A 12,852-nucleotide genomic window follows, 5' to 3' on the forward strand; every position below is an offset into this window, starting at 1 on the left:
AGGTGACGAGTCCTTCCATGTTGCCAAAACCTCGTTCCTCTCATCTGCTCTCATTTTCCTCAACCTGTCTGCTGCGTCTTGACACCGTGAGTCACCAGATTATCCTCTCCACTCTTGCTGAACTTGGCGTTGCAGACTCTGCGCTATCCTGATTCACATCCTACCTGACAATTCGCACTTATCAGGTCACATGGATTGGTTCATTGTCCAAATCCTGTTCTCTTGACACAGCTCTAGTCATTTTCCACCTTGACTACAGCATGCCGAAACATGCCCCCAGTAGTAGCTTGCATCAGATTTAAGACAACGGTGCTGGCCTACAAGGCTGTCAATGGGCCTGCCCCCACCTACCTTCAGGTGTTACTCTGCATTTAGACCAAATGTGAAGCAAGGGTTGGGGGCGGTGCGATTACATACAAAGTCGATGCAAAGACACGGAGAGACATGATGTCGGGTGGTGTAGAGGGCCCGATGCTGGTGACGAAAAAGGGATTTGCATGTTGAAAATTTTCAACTCAAATGAGAAAGTTGCATTACGCTGTGTCGCGATAGCTTATCAGTGTTGAGATTGTCTGGATGTCACCCAACGACGGCTTCAGGGCATTGTTTGGAGGGGACCAACAAACACCTGCAGTCGGACTGGATTATGCTCTGACAACTACGCCATTTACCCGCGGGAGGAGCCCAAAGTTAACTGCTTTTATAAAATTAACTTTTTACTTAAATTTTTGGGATTAAAAGTTGATTTATCTTCACTTGCGCTTCATGTTGTAGTACAGTGGTGAAACAAGCTTCCTGATCCGATATTAACGACTGGGGGGGCAGATCAAGGCAGTTTTTAACTGACCGTTATCAGCTTTATTGAGCATAATTCTAAGCCCAATCCTTTGTTTTGCTTTAGCTGTCACACAAGTGTCGTAAACATAGAGTAGGGTTTGTGGCATGACAGCAGGATGCGGCTAAAATGTCTGCAGTGTGGAAATATTTTAAATTGGAAAACAAAACCAGTCTTACAGCCAAAGTCTTACTGAAAATATTCAACTTGAGTGCAAAATCTGCGTTTATCACGGCTTTTCAGAGTGTGTGTGAATAGGAGCGGGCAGAGCGGAGGGACAAAGCCGCTGTTTGCTGACTACAGCTACTGAGTGATGGGGAGCTCTGTAGGGGAGAGCTGGGGGCAGAGCCAGAGCTTTTGGACAAATAAACACCCGGAGTTGCACCAGATTCTGCTCTGCATGGAGCCGTTTACCAGTAGGAGAAGCTCAGAGTTAATTTCTTTTATTAAACTAAGTATTTAATTTTAATTCTGGGGATTCAAAATTTTATTTTACACTTCTGAACCTATCTGCTGCAGCGAGCCACTGAGTCGCTGTGTGATACTACTTTATATTTATGTAGAAACCGGACAAAACAGGAGACTGCTTAGAGAAAGGTACCCGGCGGGTCGATCTGTGGCCGCTTGAGCAGGTGCTTATACAAAAACGTGAGAGTGATCAGTGAAAGCTTTGACAATATTTTGGGTCCGTGCTTGAGTGCCCAGATACCAGTGTCTTCACGCCCATAGTCGTCCACTGGTTTCACATCAAAATTGCACACAAGGAGAAGGACTACACGCAGATAGTTAAAGTAGTATTATAATAAATTGTTTGTTAATAAACTCTATGTAAATTATAATATTTTTCACTGTGCTCTTAAATTTCTCTGTGCTCCGCATTTTTTTTTTCCATTTAAGAGCACGAGTGCTTCTTGGAAAAAAGGGTAGCGTGGAGCACTAACCCAGCAGATTACAGTTGAGTTTACTCAGGTAACTCAGGCAAAGGCTTCACCAAAGCAACAAACACTGGAGGATACTTTTAAAAGGAGAGAGAAATTTAATTTAAATTTAATGTACTTGAAGTGTGCACTGTTCAACTGTATTATTTGTGGAAATACAAGTATTGGATCGGGACTCAGAATTGACAGATACTCAATATTAAATAACTTGGATCGGGATTTGGGGCAAAGAAATGTGATCGGGACATCCCTAGTACTTAGCACTGTCTAGCATCTTAGCATAGTTATCTTTGCTGTCTGCAAAAGCTAAACTAACAATTATGACTACTTGTTGTTCTATTGACATCCTTACTGCTAAAAGACCTAAAAGTAATGTGACATGTACTGTAAATACATCCTATAAAAATACCTAGTGCTGCTGTGCATGCGCTTCAAATTGCGACAGATTGGGTGTATTTAAGATGGACCCATGTTCCAGAGATCTTTGTTTACACTACAGATGATGAAAGAGGGAATTAATTGGTGGAGGAGGGGCAGAGGAAAGGAAATTCAAAGTACTGGGCAGTGAGGATGGTAATCCAGCCTGTTCTCATGCTCAGGCGTCACATGTACATGCTTTGAAAAAGCCGTGTCTATTGTACGCAAAACTGCGATTTTGCATGTATAGTGGGCGCCCCCAGGTATGAGACGCATCCAGGCCGCGCGTGTATGTGACGCCCATAGCTAGCTAGCGTTGTTTTTGTTTAAGGAGTTGACAGCCCCCCCGAGGCAACTTCCCTAACCCCAACCATTAGTTAGTGCCAAAACCTAAGTCAGTAAATATATGCTTGTCGACAGCTGTATCATATACATGCAAAATCGACGTTTTGCGTACAATAGACACGGCTTTTCCAAAGCGTGTATATGTGACGCATGAGATGCGATCGGGTTGCGTAATCAAATGTCAACGCTGCCATCTGTACAACTATGTACACACACACAGCTGGGTTATAGTGATGGAGCACATGGCTCAGTGTGCCCTTTTGCTCACCTTTCTCTCTCATATCTCTCTATCTCTTACTTTTGTCCAAGTTTCTATGTATATCCCAACCTTACGTTTGAGCTCTTTGTCTGTATATCATCATCCATATCTGTCTCTGTGTCTCTCTCCCCTTTACCCTCTATCTCTGAGTCTGTCTTACTATCCCAATGGGTGTGTCCTATTAACTGTAAGTTAAGGACAAGCTGTAGTGGGAGGAAATGAATCTCTTCTCCTCCCATCTTTCCTGCTTTGGCCTTCATCTCAGCTTTACTTTCCACTCTTGTGTCTCTGCTTCTTTTCCCCATTTACACTCTCTTCTTCTTATCTATCCCTCATTCCATTCTTCAATCCCCCCGCCTCAACACAAGTTTCATAATTCTTCTCCTCTCTCCTCTTACTCCCTTACTCATTACTCACATGCCTTGTGTGTGTGTGTGTGTGTGTGTGTGTGTGTGTGTGTGTGTGTCAGCACGTTACACTTTCTCAGTGCGGTGTGTTTTCTTTGATAGTCTTTTGGCTGGCCTGCATCCCAGTTCTTCCTTCACATGGTTGAACAGACAGACATTTGGTGGTGGGGGGGGGGCTTCCTTTTCCTCTGCTCTGGCTCACTATCCATTGCATTCGTCTTTGTTTCTTCTTTCCCCTCTTCCATCTGCAGGTGGCATCAAGAAAAAAAGAGAGAAGAAAGATGGAGGAAAAAATGTAGAGGAAACATTAATAGGTACAGAGACAAAAAAGTGATGAAGATATTCAAAGTGGGAGCTGGAAGAAAGAAGAAAAGGGAGATGTGTTTAAATGCACACTAATATCATGTTAAAGGTTCAGTGTGTTTTAGAGGCATCTAGTGGTGAGGGCTGCAAATTTCAACCAACCGCTCACTGTGCATTCACATGCTCCTCATCAACCAAAAGGTGTCTCTTCTGAGACAGCAGAGAGTAGCCAGTCAAGAACTGAGGTTTCTTTATGTATATTTATTAAGTAATTATATTTACTTAATTATTTAATAAAACTATATTTTATGACAGAAAACATGGAAAATGTAAGCCAAGAGTGTGTAACACTGTCACTGCACCACAGTCCCCACTTAGCTAACCAAGTACCATATTAGTGAAGTTGATATTATGTCTTTTAGTGTAACCCACCATCTAATGCAGGTTCTCAACCTTTTTTGGGCCAGCGCCCCCTATCCATTTTCCAGGTCCCTTACCGCCACCCATCAAAAAATATGTTGGCTATTTGCCCTGAATATTGTTGATTTTTTTTGTTGTTGTTACTATTGTTATTAAGATTTTGAGCATTAAATACTTAATTTTTTGCATTCTTCTAATTTCTGCTCCATTTTCTGCCTTTTCTGCACCAATTTATGGTGGAAATGTTAAGGCGGGTGTAGGGTACAGCAGGTTGGAGGACCCAAACGCAGGACGCAAGGCAGAGGAGGTACAGTTCAAAAGTGATTTATTCCAACAAATAAAAAGTGAGCACACTTACAATGAGTGGCTGAGTCCAGGTAATCCAAAATCATAATGGTACAAACAAAGCAGGTGATCCAACAGAGAAATCCAAAAACAGGTGAAAACCAAAATCCAAAGAACTCACTAGGAATAGGCAGGACGAGACAGAGCAAACTACAACCACTAAAAGACAGAGCGTCAACATGCTACAATGACCAGACAGGGAATGAACAGAAACACCAAACATTTATACACAGGGGTAATGAGCAGGGCGGGAGCAACACAGGTGACTGGGATCAAGGTAACGAGGCAGAGAGACAGCAGGGGAAAACAGAGGCAGGCAGGCAGAGGGATAACTGGGGGAACAGACGGAACAATTGACAGGCAGACATGGGGCAAAATAAATAACCAACACAGACAGAACAAAATACCAGACAAGAATCTAACTTGGGACAATAACAGAAACCTATGTAAATAGACAAACACCGACCAACTATAACACAGGGATAATAACAGACAGAACCTAAATGAGAACACGGAACTGGAACACAGAATACAGAGCAGACTAAACTAAAATAATGCAGACAAGGAAATAGAAGTAAATACTAAAACATGAACTAAGGCACAGGACTGGGAACAAAGACAAAGAACTAAACGCAGGACTAAGAGCTAAGATAAAAGACAAGACATAAACTACTAAGGACAAGGAACAAGAGAAACAGAGGCAAACAGAAAAACACATGATACATTGCAAAAACAGATACATGCAGGGAAAAAATACAACTCAACATAACCCAAAACCAAGTTATAACAGGAACCCCCTCTTAAGGAATGGATCCCAGACATTCCGTCAAACATAAAGGCAAAACAGTCAACAAAAGCGTCCAAGCTGACCCCGGGCGGAGGGAGGACTGGAGGAGGGCAAGAGTCAAACCAGGGGGGGCGGAGGGAGGACATGAAGAGGGCCAGAAAAACAAAAAACACATAGTCCAGAGAACAGAGCAGTTAAGGTGCTCGGCCAAACATGCAGGGCCGGGCAGAGGGACAGAACAGTTCAGAAGGCTGACCGAGCAGGCCAGGCGGGTCAGGGGAAAAATCAGTTCAGGAGGTCATCTCGGAGGACGACCCAACAGGCCGGGCAGACCAAGGGGGAAACAGAGTTCAGTGCTCGACAGGGAAACCTCAACCTCTGAGCAGGGGGCCAGACCGGGGATCCTAAGGTGGGCGGCCTGAGAGCAGAGCAGAGGGGGAACAGGAGAGTTCAGGTGGGTGGCCCGGAGGCAAGGGAGAGAAGCTGGCTGGTAGGGGGGAACGTCCAGGGGCTCGACCAGACAGGCCGAACGGGTCAGTAGGTCGGGCTGTGGGCCGACGATGAGGACGGAACCTCTCCGGAGGTTGGGCTGGAGGCCGGCAGCGAGGACGGAATCTCTCCGAAGGTTGGGCTGGAGGCCGGAGGCGAGGACGGAACCCCACTGGAGGCCGGCGGCGATGGTGAGACCTCTCTGGAAGTCTCAGGAGGGTCGCAGACGACGGCGGGGACCCACCAGAGGCAAAAGAAGGTGAGACCTCGGATCAGGAACAGGAGTTGATCCGACCACCGGTGGAGCCGGTGCTGTTCGGAACACTGACGGGGCACCAGGAACTGGAGTCGGCTGGACCACCAGTGGAGCTGGTGCTGCTCGGACTACCGAGAGAGGATCAGGGACAGGATTCAATCAGACCACCGGCAGGGCTGGTGCCAGTCGGACCACCGATGGAGCATGAGGAACAGGAGTCAGCTGGACCACCGGCGGAGTTGTTACCGATCGGTCCACTGACTGTGGATCTGGTGTTGGCTCAGCAAGATGGGGGTGCTCAGACTCAATGCCGCACAGGAACACCGTCTCCGAACCACTGGGTGACAGCTGCATGTCTGCGGCAGCGTCGCCCTCCAGAAGGTCTCCCTGGAGGTGGAAAAGGCGGGGAACTCGGAGGATGGCTAGCCTTCGTGCTAGCAGGCCAGGAGCTGGACATGAGAATGTCGGCTAGCAGCCCGCTAGCAGACCGGTTGCTTTCCGACTGGTGGCTGGTTGGTTGGGGGTTTTCAGTCAGGGTGCTCTCTGGCTCCAGAGCAATGTCCATCAAAAAGGCAGCCAGAGAGCTAGAGGTCCATGAATCCCCAACCAGCCTGGATGCTGGAGCCGACTTGAAGGGGGATGGAGCAGGCAGATGACTAGCCGCTGCAGCGCTAGCAGGCTTAGAGACTGGTTGGCGGCTAGCCGCCGGAGCACTAGCCGGAGCCGGGAGGGAAAATTACTCACCATAACCCAAAACCAACTTACAACTTTCCAACAGGAAATGTCTTATATAAAAGGGAAACACAAAATTCATCTGGCAGGTGACAATTCAAATATGTATAATTGTAATAGAATATAATGTAGTGAGGCTCTCAGGCATTCTTTATTGCCAAATTTTTCTCCTGTAGATAAACTTATTTAATATCATCCCTTCTGAGTCAACACACATGATTAAGTCTTATCTCTTCTTTTGTGTCTTTTAATCCCTTTTAATTCAGTTATTGACTGGACTTTATTAGCTCATCTGTTAATAACTTATCATAACTCAGTGTGTCCCACAGAATGACAGTGTAACTGTGGCATAGCTATAGGCCTATTCAGCATGCTAGCCTCGAAAACCCAGCTGTATTCTAATGTTAACTTAGCTCTCCTTATTAGCTAGGCTCCTTAAATGCTTGCTAATAACGAAGGTTACGATATGGTAACCCTAGTTCTATAAGCACAGGCGGAGCCCTGAGAAGGTCGCTGGACCGATAGGGGCTTGGCCTGACCATTAACCCCAATATTTTCAGCCATTAGATTCTAGTGGTTGAAAATATTGTTCCGATGCAAAATGTATTTGCAGACCCCTGCAGTATATTATTACTACTTCTTCTTCTAACGTACGTATTCAACGTAGTGGTGAGTGTCTACACTGCCTGAATTCTACTAAAAGTAGAACAAGAAGAACGTAGTGATGATACGCGCTCTCCATTTTCAGCTACTGTAGAAACATAACGACACAATGTGGGGACGTCCATGGATGAGGGAATTCGCAGTTATGTAGATAAATGGCTCATTGAAAGGTAAAAAAAACGTAACGGTTTATTATATAAGGTCTTTATACACCACTGAAAACATAGTTATGGATCTTGCATTTCTGTCAATAGATCCTCAGAAATATTACGCACTGAACTTTTCAAGTCAACATGGACACTACAAAGATGTGCTGAATTAGCGTTCCCTCTACACGGACAGCAAACTAACTGTTCTATCTCGCACAGGCTCCGCCCTCTACTGGACCTATCACACGCACGTACTCGCCCACTGAAATTTTGAATACTGTAAGTAGCCGACCAATTGGACGTCGCTACTGTACATGCGTACCGTACTGCCCCCCTCCATCCCGCCTAAGCCGGTGAGTCGGCTCCGGGAGGGGTTCTACGGGCCGACTCGCCGTGCTCAGCCCGCCTTCGTCTCCCCGGCTCTCCCAGATATCTGGGAGTGCGCCGAGGCATCCTGGGCAGAGCCGCAGCGGACGAGGGCGCCTGTTGCGGGTTTGATTGATTTCCTGCGCGTGCAGGGCCACACTGAAACAGCTGTTCCGTGCGTGCCCCCGCTGGAAGAGGCCCTCGCTGCCCACCTTCTTCCTCACTCTGCTGGCTGGTCAGCGGGAAGGAGGCCCCACCCGCCGCTGGCGCAGGATAGGGGGACGTTGGAGTATTTTGAAAAAATATTCCAACTGGGCGCGCAGCAGGCCGCAGCGGCCAATAATCAGGGTGTGTTGGGCGTCGCGGCGGCATCCGAGTCCCCGATCGCCCCCCCCTCCTCATCGGACCAGGTGGATTTCCTGCCCCAAGCCATCGGTCAGATGAATAACCTGGTCCAGGGTGTGGCCACCGATGCTGGGCGCGTCATGTCTCTGGCCACAGTAGGTTCTCACCACGTGTGGTTGGGACTTATCGCTCTCCATGGGAAGGACCGGGAGGAGCTGTTGGGTGCCCCCATCTCATCTGACGGCCTCTTTGGCTCCATATCCTCTGCTACTCAGCGCTTCAGATGGTTGGAGGAGGAGAAGGCGCAGCTCAGTCGCCACCTGCCGCTGGCTCACGGCAAGGGCAGCGAGCCTCGCCGTCGTAATGCCACCCTCAGACGTCGTGCTCGCCGCCAAGCCAGATCGCCGCTGTCTTCATCACCGGCTACTCAGGGTGGATCCACGGGTGCATCGCGCCCTCCCCGAGACACCGGGCCGCCCAGGGATCCCACACAGGCGAGGGGATCTACATCGCGGCCAGAGGAGCAGCCTAGACCCCCCCGCCAGCCTACCTGCGGCTGGGGGAAGAAGCGGCCGCTGAAATGACTGACTGAGGAGGGAGAGCAGCCGGCCGATGTGGCCGAGCCCCTCCCCTCCGTCTCATGTCCAAGCCACTATGTTTATAAGTTGTGTGCTGCTTGTGACAAGGGTGTAAATGTACCAAATGTTTTGATTAAAACAACCTACATTCCTCAAAGAGCTAATTCCTCCCCACCAACCCCTTCCCAGCAAAGTGTTGTGCTGAACACGCCACTTCAACACGGCACGTTCACCGATGCTAAGCTAACGGCTTGCCCCGTGGCCCACACCGCTCTCCCGGCTAAGGCTGAACGAGACGGTGGTGCGGCCCGGGCATCCACAGTGCTTGCTACGCCGCCTGAGCTGCGACACAGTCCGCTTCCGCAGCATGACGGCTGAGAAACGAGCCGCTCTTGCCTTAGAAGCGGCACAATGCAGCTATCTGATCCTAGCTTGCATTCCCAGCGCGCCTACGTGAACCCACTCGGGCGCGCTGCTAGCTCACCGGCAGTGTTTTCGTGCCACACAGACATACACGCTAAGCTGCCGAAAACTGCTCCAACGAGAGGTCGCAGCGCATCACGGAGTATCCGTGGTAGCAGCCTAGCCCGCTATTGCCGGAGAGATGCTGTCACTAGCCACGTCTCTCCCATCATAGCAAAGCAGGGAAGATTGCTCGTTGCCTCTGCGAGCGGCTCGCTGCGCCATTTGGCCGCAAAGGGTACACTATCTCTCCCACAGTGGCCAACAGCTGTGGAGAGGAGAGCTCCCTGGCTCGTCACTGCTCCTCTCGACAGTTCTGCTGATAGTGAACTGACTCATTTCCACACGGAATGGAGACGCTGCTGCAAGCCAACAGACTGGATGGACGGCACATTGAGGCGGGGTTACTCCCTACAATTTTGCTGTATCCCACCGTCTTTCAAGGGCATCAAGGAAGCCAACCTGTCCTCTCAGGAGGAGGTGGACTTCCTGGCCACAGAGATTCAACTGCTCCTGCAGAAACAGGCTATGTCTGTCGTTCCAACCTACGACACGTACAAGGGTCTTTACTCCACGTACTTCCTGGTCCCCAAGAAGACTGGAGGCTTCAGACCCATCCTGGATCTCCGCTACCTGAACCAGCATATTGCACGGAAACCGTTCCGCATGCTGACACTCAGGAAACTGCTAGAGCTAGTGCAGACGGTGATTGGTTGACGACCATAGACCTGAAAGACGCCTACTTTCATGTCGAGGTGGCCCGGAAACACATGAAGTTTCTGCGTTTTGCCTTCCAGGGGGTGGTGTACGAATACACCAGACTCCCCTTCGGCTACTCACTGGCCCCACGCACATTCAGCAAGTGCGTAGACGCCGCACTGCTACCATTGCGCGATCAGGGCATGAGAGTCTTTTTCTATTTAGACGACCTCATTGTCATGGCCAGGTCAAAACAATGGGCAATTTTCCACACAGCTCAGTTGATTTTGCATCTGAACAACCTGGGCTTTGCAATCAACTGGGAGAAGAGCTCCCAGAGGTGGAGTATTTGGGGGTTGTGCTCAACTCAGCCAGCCTGAGAGCTCATCTGTCGGAACTCAGACAGACGACCCTTCTTCAAGCGGTCTGCAAGCTCCAGCTGAGAACTGCTGTGACGGCGCTGGCAGTAATGCAGCTGCTGGGGCTCATGGCAGCAGCCCATCCAGTAGTTACCCTGGGCCTGCTACACATGCAGCTACAACGCTGGTTTACCAGCCTGCATCTAAACCTCAAGAGGCACAAGCGATGCATGGTGATGCCCCCCCAGTCAATGCAGAGGGACCTGCGGTTCTGGGGGTCCCCTCATCGCCTGAGGGCGGGGGTACCTCTCGGCCGGATATCCTCATACGTGTCGGTGTTCACGGATGCGTCTCTGACCGGATGGGGAGGGACCTGCCTGGGGAGAGCAGTGGGAGGTGTGTGGCCTCCTGGGGAGAGCCGACACATCAACCAACTGGAGCTCCAGGCGGTGTTTCTGGTCCTCCAGCACCACAAAGCCCTAGTCCAGGGCAGGCACGTGCTGGTGAGGACAGACAACCGCACGACAGTCGCCTACATCAACAGACAGGGCGGAGTCCGATCCGCAGCTCTGTTGACGTTAGCAGAGGACCTATGGACATGGGCTGCAGCACACTTGCTGTCTCTGAAGGCCCTTCATGTCCCAGGCTTGGAGAACAGGGGGGCCGACCTCATGTCGAGGGGCGGTCCCCCACAGAGCGAGTGGAGACTGCACCCCGATATAATACAGCAGATCTGGTCTCGCTTCGGGACGGCGCAGGTGGACCTGTTTGCCAGACGGCACAACACCCACTGCCCGCTGTGGTTCTCGATCCTACCACAGGACAGCCCGCCCTTGGGCGTGGACGCGTTTGCACACGCGCCATGGCCAAAAGGGCTGCTGTATGCTTTCCCCCCACTCCATCTCATCCCCCCCCTGCTGGAGAGGGTGAGACAGGAAGGGTTGTCAGTCATCCTGGTAGCCCCCAGCCGCAGATCGCCAGGTTGGTACGCAGAGGTGGCGCAGCTGGCAGTGACAGAGCCCTGGCCTGTGCCTCAGGTCTGGGGGGCTCTGTCACAGGAGTCAGGCGCCATAGGCTAACTGCCGGTGCTCGGCCAACCTCTCCAGGTTTGGCTTCTGAAAGGGAGAGGTTGAGACATGCTGGGCTATCCGCAGAGGTGGTACATACCATCCAGGCGGCGAGGGCAGGCTCCACCACTTCCTGTTACAAAGCTGAGTGGCTGGGCTTTCAGCGCTGGTGCATTGAGAAGGAAATGGATCCCATAACCTGCTCAGTGGGATCCATCCTTTCCTTCTTACAGGGCCTAATGGAGAAGGGACTGTCACACTCAACCATTAAGGTGTATGCGGCAGCTATCTCATCTTGTCATGAGGGGTTTGGCGACAGACCTGTCTTCACCCACCCCCTCGTGAAGCGTTTTCTGCAGGGTGTGAGGAGACAATGACCTGTGCTACGTGTCTCTGCACCCCAGTGGGACCTGCCACTGGTACTAGAGGCTCTGAGGTCAAACCCCTACGAGCCCCTGGAACAGTTCTCCTTGAAGATGCTATCTCTCAAGACAGCCTTGTTACTGGCTCTCACCTCTGCCAAGAGGGTGAGTGAGCTGTGCGCCCTGTCGGTTCATCCCAGCTGCATGCTGCTTCGTGGTGACCACAGTGCAGCAGTGTTAAGACCGAACCCCTCCTTTGTTCCTAAGAACATAAGAAGCTTGTTCAGGTCGAGGATCATACATTTGGATGCCTTCCACCCTCCGCCCCACCCTGGGCCTAGGGAGGCGAGGCTGCATCTGTTGTGTCCTGTGCGCGCCCTAACACATTATATGAAGCGCACGGCCCCCATTCGACGCACTGATCAACTGCTTGTTTTCTCTGGTGACGGTGCGATCGGTAAAGCTCTATCCAAGAAGCGCCTAGCCAGATGGCTTTGTGACTGTATCTCACAGGCCTACGTGCAGGCGGGGAAAGACCAACCCTCGGTGGTCCTGGCTCTGTCTACGACCTCTTCAACAGGGTGAGCGTCAAGGAGATTTGCACAATGGCGTCGTGGTCTTCACCATGTCCATTTGTGTGTTTTTACCTCTTGGATTTGTCGGGCTCCATCTCAGGATCTGTGCTCGCAGGTGCGACTCAGGATCTGTGAAGAAGGAGACTGGTGTCTACCGTAGACTACCGGTTGTCACCGAAAACATTTTTACACTGACTGTGATGTCCCTGTAAGGGGTCAGGACAGTTCAGGTGTTGGATCTGGCTGGATCAGATCCCTCTTGGTCATGCCAAACCCCTAGCGGTCTAGTGACCTTTCTGAGGGGTGGCCCACTGACCCATTGCTTAGGATGGAGGCAGCTTGTGGGCAAGTGGCTGGTGACCTGTGGCCCGATTTTGTTGGTGCGGTGAGCTGTGGCTTGTCATCCTGCTCCACCCACTGTACCCATAGAGTCCAGTAGAGGGCGGAGCCTGTGTGAGATAGAACAAAGGTTGCGATATGGTAACCCTAGTTCTATTAGCACAGGCGGAGCCCTCTACGATGGAGCCCTGCCGCTCCACCGCCGTCTGCTGAAGGGTTGGTTGGATGCTGAGCAGTGAGGACACTGCTATTTATACAGTACGCACGTACAGTAGCGACGTCCAATTGGTCGGCTACTTACAGTATGCAAAATTTCAGTGGGCGAGTACGTGCGTGTGATAGGAGGAGAGGTAGT

The 12,852-nt window shown here is 50.6% G+C and overlaps 1 pseudogene; it reads left to right on the forward strand.

Moving 5' to 3' along the window:
* The first annotated feature begins 9,045 nt into the window (after window positions 1-9,045).
* Window positions 9,046-12,293, forward strand: LOC123958119 (annotated as a pseudogene).
* The last annotated feature ends 559 nt before the right edge of the window (window positions 12,294-12,852 follow it).

Source organism: Micropterus dolomieu, linkage group LG19, assembly GCF_021292245.1.
Source record: "Micropterus dolomieu isolate WLL.071019.BEF.003 ecotype Adirondacks linkage group LG19, ASM2129224v1, whole genome shotgun sequence".
Lineage (NCBI taxonomy): Eukaryota > Metazoa > Chordata > Actinopteri > Centrarchiformes > Centrarchidae > Micropterus > Micropterus dolomieu.